Genomic DNA, 20,177 nt, shown 5'->3' with positions numbered 1-20,177 from the left:
GCTCAGTGAGAGTGGCCTTCCTCATGGACGCCCTCCCCTCCACCGTGAAGCAAGGATACACACTACACTAAGTGGTCCCCTACATTGCCCCCGTGCAGAGGTGCACAAGATGCCAACTGCTGGGGCACTCCAAAAAGGAATGTCGCAGTAATGCTCCCGGTGCGCCAAATCCGGCAAACGCCACGCCACACAGGATTCCAAGGACCAGCAACTATTCTGTGTGAACTGCTGCGGAAACCACTGCGGCCTATCCTAGGTGCCCAGAAGTGGCAATAGAAAGAATAGCGCATGAACTTAAAAAAATCAGCGCTACACCACTTTTTCGGAGGCCCTGACTGTCGCCAGGGGACGCTGGGACCCCCACCTAAAGGAGGAGTGGGCGAAGGACCGCGACTTTGCTGCACCACCCAGGCAGCAAACACACGTTCTCAAATTTCCCTGAATGCTGCCAGTCAGCCTTTGCGCTTTCTCGAGAAATCGAGAAAAGACATAGGAACTGGAACATCACCTTTAAATACATGCCGACCGGAGAGATTCTCATCACTCCTAAGGACGAGGCCGCCACTTCTGCCCTTGCCAAGCTAAAGGAGGTCAACGGAAGGAGGATCAACCTCCAGAGAGTAGAAGGAGCGGAGAAGACAAAGATGATGTTGCAGGGATGGTCACCGAACAATACCCTTGACGCCATCAGAGAGCAACCACAGGTGATCAAGGCAGAAAGATCCACCTAGAGGAAAGAAGAGACAAGGCAGGTTGTGGTTACCCTCCGGGGGCCTACACTGAAGGAACTGGACTTTGGTATGTGGGGCACATTCCCATTACGCACCTTTGTGCCGGATTCTATGAGGTGTTTCCGCTGCCAACAATATGGGCATCACCAGAGGCAGTGCAAACAACGGCCAAGTGTCCCAACTGCGGCAAGACCCATCACGCCTGGAACTTTTCCTGCGGCATCCACAGAGATGAGGCCAAGGCTACGAGAGCGGTGTACAAAGCCAGGGAGGACTACATCCCGCCCCCGCCCCTCGGTGTGGAAACACCCTCGGCAACCAAGGGAATCCCGTCAGCACCCTTCAACACTGTCGCCTGCGCTAACAGAGGCTGGGCTCCCTCAGCGGTCACGGTTCCACAACAGAACCAAGGATCGCAGCCCCCTGGCAGAACCTCCTGTCCAAAAGGAGCAGCAACCGGCGCAAGCCCCTTCACGGGTCTCGACCTTTCAGGACGACGAACTGATGCAGTTTGTCATGGCCGCCGCGGCTGCACTCGCCCGCCACCTGGGGAACTCGGAGGACCAGGTCAAGAAAGCTACGGGCTTCTTCCAAGGACATAACGCAGGCTATGGTCTCCATCAAGAAGAGCTCATCTGCCACCAAGACCTCCACGTCTCCATCTGCTGCACCAGGTGTCACCCAGGTATCCAAGACCCCTCCAGTGACCCCATCTTCTGCTCAGCCTCCCCCAGTGCCCTCGACCAGTGCCCAGACACACGAGAGGGATCCAGCGCCCACCCCAGTCTGCACAGAGCCACAGATGCCTGTTAATCCGGTCCAAAAAGGCAAATCTGGAACCAAGAGTGCCGCAGGAGCTGCGACTTGCACTAAATTGCCCGAGGGCCCAGTCCGAATCACACGAAATCGGATGAGGCAAGAAGTTACCCTCTCTAAGGCAGGTGGCGCAGCGTTTGTGGCTGGTTTCCCTGACGCACATATGGAAAAAGCAGGAATGGATACGGACACGGACGTTAGTTGTGAGGGCTCTTCTCCACCGTCAAGCCCGTCATCAGCGGAATCCTCAGAAGACAGCGAACACCATGGATAATACTCCTACAGTGCGCTCGACCACCCGGACTGTTCGCTTCCTCCAATGGAACAGCCTCGGATACAGAGCGAAACAGTCACTTCTGCAAGCCATCACAAGGCAGGAGGAAAAGCAAGTCATCCTCCTGCAGGAGACACTGGTGGGAGAGGAAGAGATCAGGATCTCCGGATACCACGTGTTCGTGTTACCACAAACGGACACAAGCAGAGATTGCATGACCCTCGTCCATGCATTCATCCCATGTTCGAGAGTAGAACCACAAATAGAATGTGGGGAAGTCGTGGAGGTGTTCGTAGTTCAGTGTATAACATTTACAAGGCCCCTAAGCATGGACACTTGGACCTGGGGAAGTATGCACCGTCGCGAAGGACGATCAGTACATCGCAGGATATCTAAATACTCACCACCACATACTTCAGCGTCACCTGCAAACTCGTCTGGGCGACACGTCGAAGAAATCTTGAACACCAACCCGGGTGTGGTCCTACTGAACGACGGGTCGCCGACACTTGTACGGCATGGGAGGCTCGATCTCTCCGTCTCCTCCTCATTGCTGCATCGGATGTCGAGGAGCATCAACGGCTACGAGTGATCACTTTGGAATAGACATGTCGCTCACCGTAGCCCCGCCATTTCCAATGGCCCATAGAGCATGAAGGTGGAACCCGTGCAATGCCAATTGGCCGCTGTTCAGGGACAAAGTGGCTCACGAGGCCCCCACCGACACTCTGGCCATTGTGGAGTTGGATGATACGGAGGCCTCACTGGTCTCTGCTATTCATGCAGCAGTAGAGGAGGCAATTCCTAAGACCGCCCTCAACAGGAGGAGACATCGTGATGGTTGGTACTACAACCAGGAGATCAAGGATGCCAACCACAGGGTCAACCTCCTACGTAAGATCCTGCGCCGAAACCACAACCCTGCCAACCTGGCCAACCTTCGGAGTGCCGTCGAAGAGGCCAAAGAGACAGCTCGACGTGTGCGTAGCAAACAAGTGGCTGGAATGGTGCCAAAGATTTAGCGAGTCCACTACGCTAAAGGATCTGTGGAGGAAACTCCACATAGCTACCAGTCGTACTCCACCTCGCCGTGCTCTCAGTACACCACAGTGCGAGGCAGAAAGTCTGGCGCAAAAGTTTGCCAAACGCACGAACACAGCCACGCTACCCGTCGAGCTCCAGCAGAGGCAGGCTATGCTACACCAACCAAGAGGGGCCAGGGTACAAGCCGCCATGGGTTGTCTCGGTGACGCGGACACGCCATTCACCGTCCACGAGCCTCACGTTGGAGAGCCACTGACACTGCTCCAGGGAGCAACCTGGTGACGTACTCCATGATTGGGATTGATTGCACACCTGGGCGAGGCTGGTGAACAAGCACTCCTCCAGGTGCTAAACAGTAGTTGGTCCTGTGAATGACTTCCAACTGGAACTTTCACCACCCCTAGTCACCACTGTCACCACCACTGTCGGTTCTCGATGTTTACACTTAAATTTGACTTCTAATATCACTCGTCTCAAGGCCCCTTGCCTTCTTTTTCCTGTAGTCTCACTATTTTCTAGGCCCCGTGCCTAGTTCTCTCGTCCTTTGGGTTAATAAAAGGGTGGTGAATTTTCTTTCTTCTTTCACTGTAATTTCACCTTCTGCTTACACTCGGGATCTCTTTCTCTCGTCTCTACATCGTCTCCTGATCCTCTCTCGATCCTCTCTCCACACCCCCTGACGAGATCCCGTATCCTACGCTAAGCTACCTTCGTCTGACGTCACTAATTTTTCTAATCCAATCTCCGGTGACTTCTGAAGTAAATGTCACTCCTTATGGGCGTGACTTTGAATTCATGCACCAATAGTTTTTTCCTCCTTCTCCACCTTGCACCAATCCGGAGGCCATTACAATGCCACTAGTGATATTGTTTACCTCAGCATTAGTCAAACGAAGCTAACCTGCGCTTACAGAGTTTGATTACATCATCGATTATAAAACAGTCACCACCGTCGGTGTGTTTACACAGACATAGCGTCACCTCATGTTTTCAAAACAACAGGCGAGCAGGCTGGCTCATTTCCATTCGTACAACTACCGGCCTCTTACAGGAACCAGGCTGACATCGTGCCTATCCCTAAGTCTAGGGAGCCCGGAAAATACCGTTCTATCTCCCTGACGAGCTGCCTGGGGAAGCTCATGGAGAGGATAGTTCTTCGAGGACTCCTGTGGAAACTGGGACCATACCAGAGAACCTCTATGGCTTCACCAGAGGGGTGGGCACGGCTCAATGCATCGCGACACTCTTGAGCCATGTGGAGCAAGGTCACGCCATGGTCGTCGTCTTCGACTTAGAAAAGGCATTTGAGCTAGCTAGTCCCGCTGCAATTTAGGACACTCTTGCTGCCAGAGGAATCCAGGAGAAACTGTTAAGGTAGGTTGATACCTATGCACTTTTTTGTTACGACGTGGGGTCATGCCACCTCGTGGTGGAAACACCCCAAAATGTGGCAACGTCGTTACACATGTTGCGACGCGAGTGCGATGTCTTGCGGCATGGCACGAAGTTGTGTTGCGATGTCTTGCGCAGTGCCGCGACGTGGACGGGGTGTTTCCTTGCGAGGTGTCACGGGATGAGGCGAGGCGTTTACGCACCCTTGCGACATAATTACGCAGTGTTGCGAGGTACCTGCGAAGTGTCACATAAAAAATGCCCAAGCTACCAGGATATATTATATATATTATATATATATGCATGCCTTGTTAAAATCGACATTAAGGAGGTTGTTAATCTTCTTATGGGTATTCTCCAGCTTTCTAACCAATACTCTGCCATTCGGAGGGTGGGCATAGACCAAGTTACCAAAATGATTAATTTATATAATATTTCTCCTTATATCCCTAATACTTATTCTTTAAAGTCTAGAGATGAATTCATAGACATCTTAAGGGATAATAAGCCAAACGGCTTCCTAGCATCGTTGGATGCTGCTAGTTTATTTTCAAACGTACCTGTGCTTAGGACTATTAACATCATTTTGGAATATGTTTATGAACACGCAGATTTCCCCCCTCCAACCATCCCGAGGCACATAATGGAAGAGATGCTGAGAATCTGCACTACTGAGGCCCCCTTTAAATGTCCGGAGGGAAAGTTGTATGTCCAGCACGACGGGATAGCGATGAGCTCCCCCCTGGGAGTACTCTTTGCCCAAGCGTTCATGTCGGCAGTAGAGGAAGCAGTCTTTCAGGATGGCGTTACCAAACCATCATTATACTACAGGTACATCGACGACATCTTTGTGTGCACACAATCAGAAGCCCTTCTCGAGGGATTAAGACTGCGCCTCCAGGAGGAATCCGGTCTTAGCTTTACGACGGAACTGAACAAGGATGGCAAACTCCCTTTCCTTGATGTTTTAGTGGACGCTTCATCCGGGGAATTTACCACGAGTGTGTACAGGAAACCTACGAACTCTGAAAAACTTTTGAACTATAAAAGTGAGTGCCCGACAAATTATAAAACCAGTGTGATTAGAGCGTATGTCCGTAGGGTTATCAAATTTTGTTCTTCTTGGCAGGCACTGCATATAGAACTGCAGCACATTCGCCAGATTCTGGTAAATAATGGTTTCCCTAATAATGATTTTGATGCAATTTGTAATAAAACGATGTGTGACCACCTTTCGCCACAAACATCCTCTAAGCCCCAATTCATTAATATCTACTACCATAACATCTTCACCAAGGGTTATAAAAAAGATGAGAAAATCATTAAAGATATCACTAAAAATGGCCACCCAGTTTCTAAAGAGAAGGAAATCCGCGTGGTTGTATACTACTCCAACCCAGAAACTAGCTCATTGGTAATAACTAGCAACTTGAATAGTAATACTGAGACCATGTCCAAAACCAACATTGTGTATGAATTTAAATGTATTACCGGGAACTGTGTAACCCGAAATTCTTCATATTTTGGTTATACTAGATGTAGTCTCAGTAAGAAAATATCAATGCACTTGCAAAACGGGGCTATAAAACATTTATTGAAATACCATAACCAAACAGCCACCCGTGAATGCCTAGTTAAGAACACCAGGATTATAGCAAGCAATAGGGATGTACATAAACTTAAGCTTTTAGAAGCTATGTTTATAAGAGAATATAGCTCTATAATATCAAAAGCAACATGATTTCCGTAATTGGTTTGTATAACAATGCAGTGAAGCCGCCCTTTGTCAATACGCCCCAACCACCCCGTCCACCTCCTCCCACCCACTCCCTCCACCCTCCCCCAACCGACCCCGCAACCCCCTAACCTTCTCCTTCACGTATTAACGAGAAACCAACCCCACCCTCTAATCCTCCCTCCACCACCCAAGCCGGATAGGTGCGTATATACAAGTCATCAACCGACGATTTCCTTCGTCATTTCTTTAGACCTTTAATTTTTGTAAGTAGCGGTCCCCAACGGCCCATGTATCGAGATAAGATGTGTATTATTGCTGATTTATTGATATCTATTTCCATAATTGTGAATATTGTTTAGGTTATCCCATTTTTTTCTTTATTTCTGTATGTCTATATTATCTATGTTACAGAATTTCCTGAAGATGTCTCTTTGTCAGACGAAACGTTGAATAAATGAATCATTTTGGCAACTTGGTCTATGCCCACCCTCCAAATGGCAGAGTATTGGTTAGAAAGCTGGAGATTACCCATTAGAAGATTAACAACCTCCTTAATGCTGTCGATTTCAACAATGCATGCATACGAGAGAATCTGCTCCCCAGATATTCAAATATATATATATATATATATATATATACTGACGCTCCTCTACTTACGTTCATTCGTTTTACGTTTGAACTAAAAAAAAAATATTAAAAAAAAAAAAGTGATTGTTTTTAGTTTAGCGCGCTCTCCGTAGTCCAAATGATAATTTCGCATGACGCTGCGTCCATTGTTTACATGGCACAAACGACAGACTGAACGTGCCTTGCCTCCTTCTCCACCATCTCAATTTATGTTGCTTGAATCTAATTTATTTGAAATTAATGTTATTATTTTACAATGTTATGTTTATAATTAATGATTTAGGGGTGTTTTATAAGATACGGTAATAGAATTTATGGATGTATAGTACAGTAACAACTTACGTTCATTTTCACGTTACGTTCGGAACGTAACTAAAACGTAAGTTGAGGAGCGTCTGTGTGTATATATATATATATATATATATTATAATATATATATATTATAATATATATATATATATTATTATATAATATATATATATGTGTATATAATATATATATATATATATATATATATATATATATATATATATATATATAGTGCTCGAAGCCTGGGAAATCACTCACTACTACTTACCACCATAGAGTATGACGGAAGGCAGACAGGATGATTGCCAGTATTCTTTTGGCAACTGCTGCCTATATCATCGAGAATTATTGGACAAGACCCGAAGAACGACCAGAGGAACCACCTGTGGCACCGATGGCACAAGCAGAAGAAGAGCTAGAAGAACGACGTGGTGCCGGGAATGGCTGGCGAGGAGATCCATACATGACGATTACAGCTGATACAAGAACTACACCGAGAAGACCATAAGGGGTACAAGAACTTCGTCCGAATCGAACCAGGATTGTTTGCAGAGATGGTTGACCGCATTTCTCCAATGCTCACTCACCAAGAAACAGACGAGTATGAGAAGTCCTCTAACAGTGGGATTGAAATTGGCTGTCATCCTCCGCTCCCTGGCATGTGGGGACTCCTATACAAGTCTGCAATATAGTTTCTGAGTCTCCAAGAGTGCGATTTGCATATTTTTCCCTAAAGTGCGCAAAGCCATCATCGACACCTACAAACATGAAGTCCTGAAATGCCCCAAAACTCCCGAGGAGTGGAAGACGGTCGCCGAAGTATTCGCGAAGAAGTGGAACTACCATAATTGTGGAGGGGCACTTGATGGAAAGCATGTCCCTATAAAGAAACCCAAGAAAGGAGGATCACTATACTGTAAGTACAAGAAGTTCCACAGCATCATACTCATGGCCGTCGCAGATGCAAAGTACAAGTTCCTGTACGTCGACGTAGGTGCCGAAGGAGGTGCTGGTGATGGAGGAACCTGGATCAAGTGTAGCTTTCATCATGCCATCGAGCAGAACCGAGTGGGATTTCCCGAGGACAGCACTCTGCCGAATGATGACACTCCAATCCCCTTCCACATAATAAAGGATGATGCCTTTGCCATCAAGACAACGCTGATGACACCCTACTCATACACATCCCAGGTTCACCATGAGAAGATCTACAGCTATAGGTTGTCTCGTGCTCGTCGTGTGGTGAAGAACGCATTCGGTATCCTGCAAATGAGATTGCGATTCTTCGGCACCACCATACAACAGGAACCTAAAGTAGTGAAGCTGCTCACCATGTGTGGATGTGTCTTGCACAATCTCATACTCGACCACTATCCCTTTGTTCCCATCGACGTCGATCGCGAAGATGCTCAGCACAACATGCTACCTGGAGCTTGGAGGGAGGAGCCGAATCTCATGGAACAACTCATGCGTAGAAAGGGATCAAACTACACAAGACAATCAAAGGCTACCCGAGATTACCTGGCCTACTACTACGCTTCAGAGGCAGAAGCAGTACCTTGGCAAGAGAGACTTGACTATCCCAGAGGACGACTAACACAAGTATAGATGCCTTAAATGTATACAAAATGAAAATGTATGTCTCACCACAAAGCCTGTTCTATTCATGAATAAAAATGTCTTAAATCAAAAATTTATATAATTAGACAGACGTAGTGAGAGTCAGACAGATACACAGATTTGAATCTAATAACTATGTGCCTTTAATACAAATGTTTTGAAATAACCAGTCTGTATTCCTTCCTTCCCTCAGCCATTTCAGGATCAACCAAATCCCTTCCCCTAGGGAGACTCATCTTCTCCTCCTCCATAATCCCCCCAATCCCCGAGGGACACTCTAATTAACGCAGCGGGTCAAATGCGGTCAGTTCAGGAGGATGAGATGCCATAGTGGATTAGGAGGGTTAACTGGTCAATTTTACTTCGTTTACTGTTTGTATTGTCATCTCAAACTAAGATTTCTTCTTATATGTTTGTTAAGCTATTTATTAATCATTCCTTATATAATTCAACAGTGCTTTTCATTGTACATTTCAACTTTTTGCTCTTCATTGTATATCTTAAGTTCTTGCTTTTCATTGTATATTTCAATTTACTGCTTTTCACTGTATTACCAAGATATGTTTTGTTAATAATGTTCATGTTTTCAAGTCTCTCTCATTACTTATATTTTTAATTTTCATGACATTCAAGATATAGTTTCTTCATTTATAGCCTCAGTGGCATGGTTGGTAGAAGCATAGACTTGCTAACAGAAATTCTGGGTTCGAGTCCGGTGACAAATGTCAGAATTTATGTGACTGACATCGTCGTCATTGGCGATTCTATTCAGGTATTACAACGACGAAAGTCCATTAAGGATACGTACCTGCTTCACCACTACCTATGGGTGGGCTGGTTCTTCGTAAAATTGAGATTAGGACAGCAGTTAGTTGTCGACTCAAATCCTGCGGGTCTAGATTAACCCCGAGGTTGAAGAATTTTATAGCCTCAGTAGCGTGATTGGTAGAAGCATGGACGCTAACGTACAAGTTCTGAGTTCGAGTCCGGGGACAACTGTTGGAATTTATGTGATTGACATCGTCATCATTGGCGATTCTATTCAGATACATACATAAAAATATATGGGAATATAAAAAGGTTGACAAAAAATATTATCTAGGAAAAAATACAAAATACATTACATTTACAATATACATTTTAGACACGTGTTCAATCGTGGTCGCTGTCTTCCTTCGACGCACTCTGTAGGGTGTCCAGGCTGGGGGATGTGGCCATCAGATCCATGGCAGCAGACAAGGTTGGGGGTCAAGACACTGGGGGATGGCAAGGAGGGCAACATATCCGAGGCAGCAGAGAGGCGGAAAACGGAAGTACTTGGCGAGGTAGTGGAGTCAGGTGCTGGAGAACGGAAGTTATATGATGGCGTCGCAATCCGTGGCGTCCAAACTTGTGGCTGCTGTGATGGGAGTGGCTGCAGGTTTTGGTACAGGGTGACTGGCTGCTGCTGCTGCTGCGGGATGTAGAATATAGGTTGCTGTTGCTGGTATGGTTGTTGGACGAACTGTTGTTGATGGTACTGTATGGGCTGGTAGGGTTGTTGCTGGTATGTTGCCTTCTTTAGAGGAGGGGCCATCGCTGCTGCCTAGACTCCCACGGGAGGTTGTTGCCACTGTACAGGTTGTGATGACGCTGGAGGAGGCTGTGGTGTCCCTGTCAGAGAATCTAGGATTAGCCTGGGGTTGGTGATGGAAGATGTCCCTTCAGGCGGTTCCTCCAGGATCTTCCCGAAGAGCACCTTTAAGTTCATGGGGGACACTCTTCTCAGTCATGAACACAGGTGCGTTGAGAAGTCCTGGATCTCGGCCTCAGGTCCTTCAGCCTCTTTCTTCTGCGTCAGGATATTGGCCTTGTGCAGGAGCTCCCTGATGGCGTGTCCGGATACCGTCTGCTCGTCTATTGTGGTGGGGGTGGAGGCTACTGTATCTGCTGACTTGCTCTTCTTCAGGTTCCTCCTTTGCGAGATAGGAGAGAACATGACAGGTGAGACTTCCTTATATTTGGGTTATGGCTGGCACTAGACTGCCCAAGCCAATTGAATGGGATCCAGATGATAGATTTAACTGATTAGCTAACTAAGCTGACTGCTGGCAATAACTTCAGTTTCACAGCTAATGAAGATCCAGCGTACATGTATTAGCCTTTCCGGCTTTAATCTCCTTACAGGAACATGTACACGGGATATATTTTCCTATATGTGCACCTGTAAATTATTGCAAAATCAACTTCGAAATTGCACTGCGACACCATAGCACCAGCAGTTGGCAAAAAAAATACCTCCCTGGTAGTATTCCAGTCTATCCCCTTTAATATCAGGTCTGTTTCCTTAATGGAAAAATCATAGGGGACCATTCAATTATCACATGTGCAAAATCATCTGGAATTTTTACCCCCCCCCTCCCAACAACGTACAGGATAGTACATTCATCTACCCTTCTGAGCAGAACCCCCTCCCCTTCACTGTATTAGTAACACTTGAATGATCCCTACACCTGACAATGAATATTAAACAAAATCTCTTACGTTTTCATTTTGCATTACAGGTGGACCATGCAAGCATCAGTACCTAGTTATAAAGAAGTACAATGCCCAGTCCTGTTGGAACTTCATTCCCGTCAACGATCCAGCAATGAGGATGCTTTTGTACAAAGTTGCAACTGGCTGTGGTAATGTCCCAGACGATTGCTTTGTGTCACTTAATCACCAGCAGAAACCCACGGAACCTGAGAAGGCCACACAACCCATCATGCCCATGGGAAACCAGTTCTGGGAATGCAAATGACCAAGAGATCGATCATGACAACCCACCAGTGCAGGATTGTGAGGAAAATCCACTGTGGAAACGCTGGCTCTTCTCCTTGTGCTATGAGACCGCTTGACAGTTTACACCTTCAACGTGTGCTGCAAAACAAGTATGACGCCCGCAGTTCCGCTTCAAACACGTCAAATTCTGGTGATGACAGCTGTGAAAATGATCCGATGTTGAATGGACTGAACGAGGCATTTCAGGCAATTCACCGAAGGTACATGCAGGACAAAGGTTCTCTTGGGGAATCTAAAAACCTTCACCAAACAAGTGCAGAAACTTGCCTCAGGGACTGATACTGCCTTGGCTTCAGCGCTTCATTGTTTTGGACGATACTCAGGTGCTGCCAATGCCCATGGGAAAAGATAGAGAAAACATCTTGTGAGCACCAAGACGATTGGTGTGCAGCCTACTGCAACATCTCGTAGGAAGATGATAGGTGGTGGAAAGAACCGTGTTGGTGCAGGCAGACCTACACTGAACAGTTTCAAGTACGTGAAGGGCGATATACCCTTCAGTTTCCAAGTTATGCCCCGGCGCAAGGCTCCACACAACATTCGCGAATGTGTAAAAATTAACCAGTCTGGGTAAAACACACTCTCCCATGTAAAATTTGACAGTATTGAACAAAAATCAGGTAGTGTTGGACTGTCAAACACCTGTACAAAATACTGTATGATCATTCAAGAGTCATGAGACACTGACTGCCATATATCAATACGGTGTGATCATTCAAGAGAAAAAAGTACATGTAATTTACTGTATGGTGTCCTTAGACACACTGCAACTGATTCCTGTTTCATAAATGTGTATCAATACTGTATGATCACTGAAGAGAGAACATGTAATTTACTGTACAGAGACCTGAGACACCCTGTTCTTCCTGTTTCATGTAGAGGGGGGATAGTAGTATTTGTACTGTATGATTATCCAAAAACATGTATATTTTTGTATCATTTCTATCTTTGTATAATCTGAATAAAAATGCAATTTGTTTTTATGTTTGAAATAGATTGTTGGATTGATTATTTCATCAATTGATGCAATTGGATATCAATCAGAGCCAATGCTTGATTGCATGGATGACACTCAGAATCAATATTCTGGCTATGGCTGACTGCTGCCATGTATACACAGTCAACCTCGCCTAAGTCAAATCTGTTGGGACCAAAAAATTTTCTTCGACTTGATAATTCAACAGAAACATAATTCAACCATGTCAACAGAAAAGGTATGAAACCTCCCTGAATTTCCTTCAACTTAGATGAAATTCATCTTATGCGGGTTCGACTTGGGCGAGGTTGACTATATATTACTTTGTCTTTGAAACAAGTTTGTTCAAAATAAAAACAAGTTTGGTCAAAATCAGATGAGAAGGATTCCTCCTCCAAATAGTTTGGCCTCTGCAGACACTGGATGCCTTGTACCCCCCCCCCCGCCCCTCCAATACCTTGGGCCTCTGCAGACACTGGATGCCTTGTACCCCCAATACCTTGGGCCTCTCTGCAGACACTGGATGCCTTGTACCCCCCCCCCCCAATAGCTTGGCCCTCTGCAGACACTGGATGCCTTGGAGCCCCCCCCCAATAGCTTGGGTCTCTGGAGACACTGGATGCCTTGTACCCCCCCCCCCCCAAATAGCTTGGGCCTCTGCAGAAACTATGCCTTGTACCCCCCCCCACCCCAAATAGCTTGGGCCTCTGCAGAAACTGGATGCCTTGTAGTTTTTCATTAAACAAGATAAAAATGTGACAAGTGCCCTAAATTTGTAGATAAATAGGCACTGGTAAAGAAATTAAGACTACCGAATACCGATTATATCATAGCTAAGTCTACCCTAATACGAAAAACATCATACTTAATCTTTATTGCTTAATGTCTAGTTATATGATGTATGTATGCGTACAGAACCTACAGAGGTAAAGAAGGAGAACGTTTTGCACGTCTCACGGGACCGCAAGCGTGATATCACATAGAACGTGTGAGAGCGGACAGTGGAGAGTAGGACCAACATACAGAACGAATTACAAAATTTGAATTGAGTGCGCAGTAAGAGGGGGTTTACAGTCTAACGGTTCGTCAAACGCGGTTCGACAGACATGTGTTGAGAGTAATGTGTGAACGGGGTATCTGGTTGTCGAACACGCTGATTAAACGGTTTGAAGAAAGTCTGTCCGAGTCTGATGGCGGGACTTTGTCCACAAACCGTTTGAATGTGAGAACGCGCGTCGAACTCATTATGTCGCTCCCGCAGTGCCGACCCTGGCGTGCTAGAGAAAGGTAGCGTTTCTGTTTGACTCCACGTGTATTACACTTAAAAACCGTGTACTGTACCATATTCTTCAATGTAATAATGTGTAGAATTAGATTATCATCCTGCTTCCAGTTATTCTATTTGATTATTATTATTTTCGGTTCTTTTATTTTACAGAAAACTTAAACCATGGCCTTGCATCCCCAAGAAATCAATTCTGTGGTGGCGTCCTTCCATCCCCAAGAAATAAGTTTTGTGACTGTAAGTGAACTTCAGCAGCTTAAGTTTTCACAGCTGTCTCTACATGAGAAAGTTAAAGTTAAGAAAAGAGGCTGTTCAACACCAGATATTCAAATATCTCAGCCTGGTATAAGCAACAAGAAATATCGTAGCTTTAATAATGAATGGTACCAACGGAAAAATTGGCTTTGCGGCTGAGAGGTAAAAAATGCTTTGTTTTGCTTCCCATGTTTGCTGTTTGGAGGTGATGTAACGTGGACAAATGATGGTTTTAGAAATATAAACAAAATGAAAGAAAAAACTGAAAATCATGAAAAGTCAAAGAAGCACGTTGATAATGTACTTTCGCAGTCACTTTTAGGAACTGTAAATATTAAGGAGAAACTTAGTGAGGCATACAGACATTCAATCAATGAGCATAATATAAAGGTTAAAAAGAACCGTGAAATTTTGTCCAAAATAATAGACTGCATTTTCTTTTGTGGAAACTTTGAAACTGCCTTGCGTGGACATGATGAAAAAGAGGATTCCGTTAATCCAGGGATATTTAGAGGATTAGTAAATTTTGAGTCTAAATTAGATCCAGATTTGAAGAATCACTTTGAAACACCTTTGAAGACTTTACTGGTTTCTAAGACCATTCAGAATGAGATACTTGACTGCCTGCTACAAATATACCATGAGGAGATAAGGACGGAAATTAGAAAAGCTTCCTTTGTAGCTGTGATGGCTGATGACACAACAGATGTTTCAGAGCACACTCAAATGGTCCTTGTTCTACGGTGCGTATTGAATGGAGAAATATTTGAGCGTTTTGGGGGGCTCTTTATTCCAGAAAATCAAACTGCAGATGGCATATCAAAACATATTTTAGAACAATTGGACATGATCCTTCAAGGAAATGGACAAAAACTGATAGCTCAGACATTTGATCGTGCAATGTCATGAAAGGCAAAAAAGCAGTTTATAGCAATGCACATTTCATTCACTGTTATGCACATCAACTTAATTTAATAATGAGAAATGCAGCAAGTATTACACAAAACGCAAGAATATTTTTCTCTAACATTCTGGCTATTCCAACATTCTTCTCAAGATCATCACAACGTGTGTCCATTCTCAAGAAGCATATGGACATCAGTATTCCATGTCCATCTTCTACAAGGTGGAACTTCAACATATGGACCATAAACAGAGTTCATGAACATTTGGAACCTTTAAAAAACTGCCTTAATGAAATTCAGTCAACATCAAAGGATTACAAAGGATTACAAAGGCGGAGCATGCCGACAGGAGACCTTTTGATCCATATCTAGGTCGGATACAAAAAAATCATATTAATAATAAAATACATACATACATATACCAAGGCTCTTTCCCCCTTCCAAGGGAGGTAGCCAAAAAGGGAAAGGCATAAAAACACTCCCACCCATTTCATCCCCAAACACACTCCACACCCCTCCCACCCTCCCTCTCATCTGAGCACCTCCTGGATGACGGGTCATCCCTGCACCCTGCCCACCGCCCTGGGTCAGAAGCAGTGTCGCAAGACACAGCACATCCACAGCAAGGCCGCTTATAATAAAATAATAAATGAAAACTATAATAATGTAAATAACAAATAAAATACATAAATAAATGCATAGGTATAGTTAAAATAATAAACAAACAGGTAAATAGTAAATAATAAATTGACATATAACTAATGATAAATGAAAATCAGACAGACAAATGATAACAAAACAAAAACAAATAGTATAAGATAGATTATAATCATTACAGCATCTTACTTAGGTATTTATCTAAATGATTCTTAAAGCTTCGAACTGAACTACATTGCACTACCTGTGCAGGAAGTTTATTCCATTCATTAACTACACGGTTGGCAAAGTTGTTTCTACCTACTTCCAAATTGAATCTATTTCTGGACAGTTTGAGACCATTGTTTCTTGTCTGATTCTCATTCAATGTGAAAATTTTGTCACTTTTGATGTTGTCAATTCCCTTTAAAATCTTAAAGACCTGTATCAAGTCACCTCTGAGTCTATGCCTTTTTAGGGAAAACAGATTCATGTGCTTTAGTCGATTTTCGTATGATTTATTTTTGATATTTGGAATCAGTTTTGCAGAGGCAACAGGAATTTTAAAATACCTGAATGATGATAATTTCAAGTTTTGGTAAGAGCTTTTTCATCAGATTATGTCTCATGTTGAAATAATTTACAACCAAATGCAATCTCAAGAAATTAGTGTGTTTAAAGTTAATGAATACATAGCAAATTTCAAAACTGCTATTTTAGAAATAAGAAACTCAAAGTACTGTGAGAATCCTTCAAAGACACTCATGGCAGAAGCTAAGGAAGTGTGTGACTGTATATGTGTTGATATAATGGACAGATATTCTTCCACTAAACACTTAGTAGCTGCTAAATTGTTCAACAAGAAATGCTTCACTAGTTTTAAGAATTAATTTCCTACACAAGAAATAGTACTGACCACTGAAGCATATCCCACGATTGACAAAGAAAAGCTTGAAACTGAACTAAAAGTATTCTATTGTAGATCCGATATTCATGAATACTGCAAATTAATTGAGCTGTTGAAATTTATCTTGGAAGATAATCTAGATGATGTTCTTTAATTACGAAACCAATAAAAATCCTCGACAATTCCCATGACTACATCAGAGGCAGAACGCTGTTTTTCAACACTGAAAAGAATAAAAACTTTCCTAAGAAGCACTATGAAATCTGAAAGACTAAATGTGCTTGCAGTGCTTTCAATGGAGAAAAATTTCCTCAGTTGTCATGCAGACATCAAGGAGAATTTTTTTCTATCTTTTCGCACAAATTAAAACAAGAAGAATTGATTTTGTTTTTAAAGGACTGGATCAACCTTGAATTGTAACAATTTAGGTTTTAGTAAATAAAAATGTTTAATTTTGCTTTTTTTGGGATTTTGTCAAGTTTCATAATAAATTTTCTTTTTATACCTGTTTGTTCCAGGTAGTGGAGTGGAAGGAGGTTTCCTCAAGGATAATGTGGATGAAGGTGAAACTGGGAAAGGAGATGTGGGTTTTTGTAAGTGCATATGGGCCTGGCAGTGAGAAGAGCGTGGAAGAAAGGGAGGCCTTTTGGATAGATTTAAATGAGTGCATAGAGGGTTTAGGAAGAAATGTCAATGTAATAGTACTGGGAGACCTTAATGCTAGGGTAGGAAATGGTCAAATCGATGGAGTGGTTGGGAAGTGTGGAGTTCCAGGAAAGAATCCTAGTGGAGAGTTGATGGTGGAAATGTGTCTAGAAAGAGAGTTGATGATAGCAAATACAGTGTTTCGGAAGAAAGTCAAGCATAAGTACACATGGGAGAGGGTGGTGGAGGGAAGGGTGGTAGATAGAGCGCTAATGGATTATGTAGTGGTAAATAGGATTATGATAGGAAGAGTTAAGGATGTACATGTGCTAAGGGGAGAGGGTGGGGGAATATCAGATCATTTTTTGGTGGAAGGTAAGCTGAGAGTGGAGGATAGATGGAGAAAGAGGAAAGGGACAAAAGGTAGGGAGGTTCTTAGAGTGAACTCCTTGAATGAAAAGGAAAAGGAGTACGAAAAGAAGCTGAAGGAGGAGTGGGAGGGAGTAAAGGATGGAGCAGAGATGGGTGTGGAGGAGGAATGGGGATGGTTCAAGGAGGGAGTCTTAAAGTGTGCAAGGATGGTGTGTGGAACAAGAAGGACAGGGGGAAATAGAAGAAAGGGTAGTGAATGGTGGGATGAGGAAACAAAGAAGGTTGTAGAAGAGAAGAAGCGAGCATTCACAGATTGGTTACAAAAGAGGACGGGGGAGTCATATGAGACGTACAAAGAAAAGAAAAGAGAAGTAAAGCAAAAGGTAAAGGAGGCAAAGAGGAGAGCAGATGTGAAATGGGGTAGGAGTATGACAGAAAATTTTGAAAGTAATAAAAAGATGTTTTGGAAAGAAATTAAGAGAGGAAGAGGAGGCAAATCAAGTAGAGAAGAAAAGGTAAAAGGTACAGATGGAGACATGATACTGGAAGAGATGGCAGTAAGGGGAAGATGGGCAGAATATTTTAGGGAGTTGCTAAATGTGAAGGAGGATAGGGAAGGAAAGATAGCTGCAGTGGGAAATGCGAAGAAAATGAGAGTGATGAGTGAGGAGAATGGAGGAGAAATAAGGAAGGATGAGGTGAAGGCAGTTGTAAAGATGATGAAAGCAGGTAAGGCACCTGGTCTGGATGGATGCCATGCAGAATGTCTGAAAAAGGGAGGTTCAGTGATGGTGGACTGGTTGGTGAGGTTATTTAATGTTTGCTGGAGAGAGGGTAGAGTACCGGAGGACTGGAGAAGTGCCTGTATAGTTCCTCTTTACAAGGGAAAAGGGGACAAGTGTGAATGTAGTAGTTTCAGAGGGATTAGTCTGTTAAGTGTAGTAGGGAAGGCTTATGGGAGGATCTTAATTGAGAGGATTAGGAGAGGAACAGAAGGAGAAATTGGTGAGGAACAGTGTGGATTTAGGACAGGTAGAGGTTGTGTAGATCAGATCTTTGTGGTAAGACAGATATGTGAGAAAGCTATAGGAAAGGGGAAGGATGTTTTTTGGGCTTTTATGGATCTGGAAAAGGCTTATGATAGGGTAGACAGAAAGGCACTGTGGGAGGTTATGCAGATTTATGGGATAGGAGGAAAGCTTTTGGGAGCTGTCAAGAGTTTTTATGATAGTAGAGCTTGTGTCAGGATTAGAAATGGAGAGAGTGAGTAGTTTGAAGTAAAGGTGGGACTTCGTCAAGGATGCGTTATGTCGCCCTGGCTGTTCAACTTATACATGGATGGGGTGGTGCGAGAGGTGAATGCTAGGGTAGTGGGTCAGGGATTGGAGATGGTTAAAGAAAATGGAGAAAAGTGGGAGGTGAGCCAGCTGTTGTTTGCGGACGACACTGCGCTTGTGGCAGGGTCAGAGGAGGGATTGAGGAAGCTGGTGGCAGAGTTTGGGAGAGTATGTGATAGAAGAAAGCTAAAGATAAATGTAGGTAAAAGTAAGGTGATGAGATGTACAAGGGGTGAAAGTGGCAGTAGACTGGAAGTGAACATTAAGGGAGAGCGACTGGAGGAAGTGGATAGTTTTAGATACTTGGGTGCAAGTGTAGCAGGAAAAGGTGGAGTGAAGGTGGAGGTAGAATGTAGATTGAGAGAAGCGAGTAAATGCCTTGGTGGTTTAAAGAGTGTAATGAGGAATAGACATTTGGGAATGGATGCGAAGAGGAGACTGTATGAAGGAGTGATTGTGCCAACAGCACTGTATGGGGCAGAAACGTGGAACATAAGAGAAGAAGAGAGAAGGAGTTTGAATGTGTTTGAGATGAGGTGTCTGAGAAGTATGGTGGGGGTTACTAGGCTGGATAGAGTGAGAAATGAGGAGGTGAGGAGGAGAACAGGGGTGAAAAAGGAGCTGGGAGATAGGGTTGATGAAAGAATATTAGGATGGTTTGGACACATGGAAAGAATGAGTGAAGAAAGACTAGTAAAAGAGGTATGGAAGGCAGATGTGGAGGGAGTGAACATGAGGGGACGTCCTAAGATGAGGTGGATGGATGGGGTGAAGGGGGCTTTGGGGAAGAGGGGAATGTCTGTTGAGGAAGGAAGGAAGGGAGAGGACGGAAGACAGAGGTGAGTGGAGAATGGTTGTATATGGATGATGTTGTGATTGCATGAGGAGGAAGGGGCAGGAGGGGTGGGGGGGTGGGGTAGTATGTGTGAGTAAATTTTGACGCAGCCCGAAGGGATTTCTCCCCGTCCTCTCCTTATATGCAAGGGGGGACGGAGAGGGGGGGTCGCCGATTAAATGAAGCGGCCTTGCTGTGGATGTACTGTGTCTTGCGACACTGCTTCTGACCCAGGGCGGTGGGCAGGGTGCAGGGATGACCCGTCATCCAGGAGGTGCTCAGATGAGAGGGAGGGTGGGAGGGGTGTGGAGTGTATGTAGGGATGAAATGGGTGGGAGTATTTTTATGCCTTTTCCTTTTTGGCTACCTCCCTTGTAAGGGGGAAAAAGCCTTGGTATATGTATGTATGTATGTTTCCTTTTACACAATATTAAAACAAAGGCTAAAAATTTTCTGAAGCAGCACCCCCACTAATTTTAGCTACGAGTCGCCACTGTATATGAAGGAGAGATTCAAACACTTGACAACAATTGGAGAAGCTTAGACAGTGCTCCATTGCCCACTGAGGTAACAGAGAAAGCAGGTGAGCCAATCAAATTTTATAACAAGCTTGCAACTGTGAAATATGGTGATGAGTATCCCTTTAAAAC

This window comes from Oratosquilla oratoria, unplaced genomic scaffold, assembly GCF_046742065.1.
Source record: "Oratosquilla oratoria isolate Oo_2021 unplaced genomic scaffold, ASM4674206v1 SCAFFOLD58, whole genome shotgun sequence".
Classification (NCBI taxonomy): Eukaryota; Metazoa; Arthropoda; class Malacostraca; order Stomatopoda; family Squillidae; genus Oratosquilla; species Oratosquilla oratoria.
The sequence above is the reverse complement of the archived record's forward strand: the minus strand, read 5'-3'. Positions refer to the sequence as shown.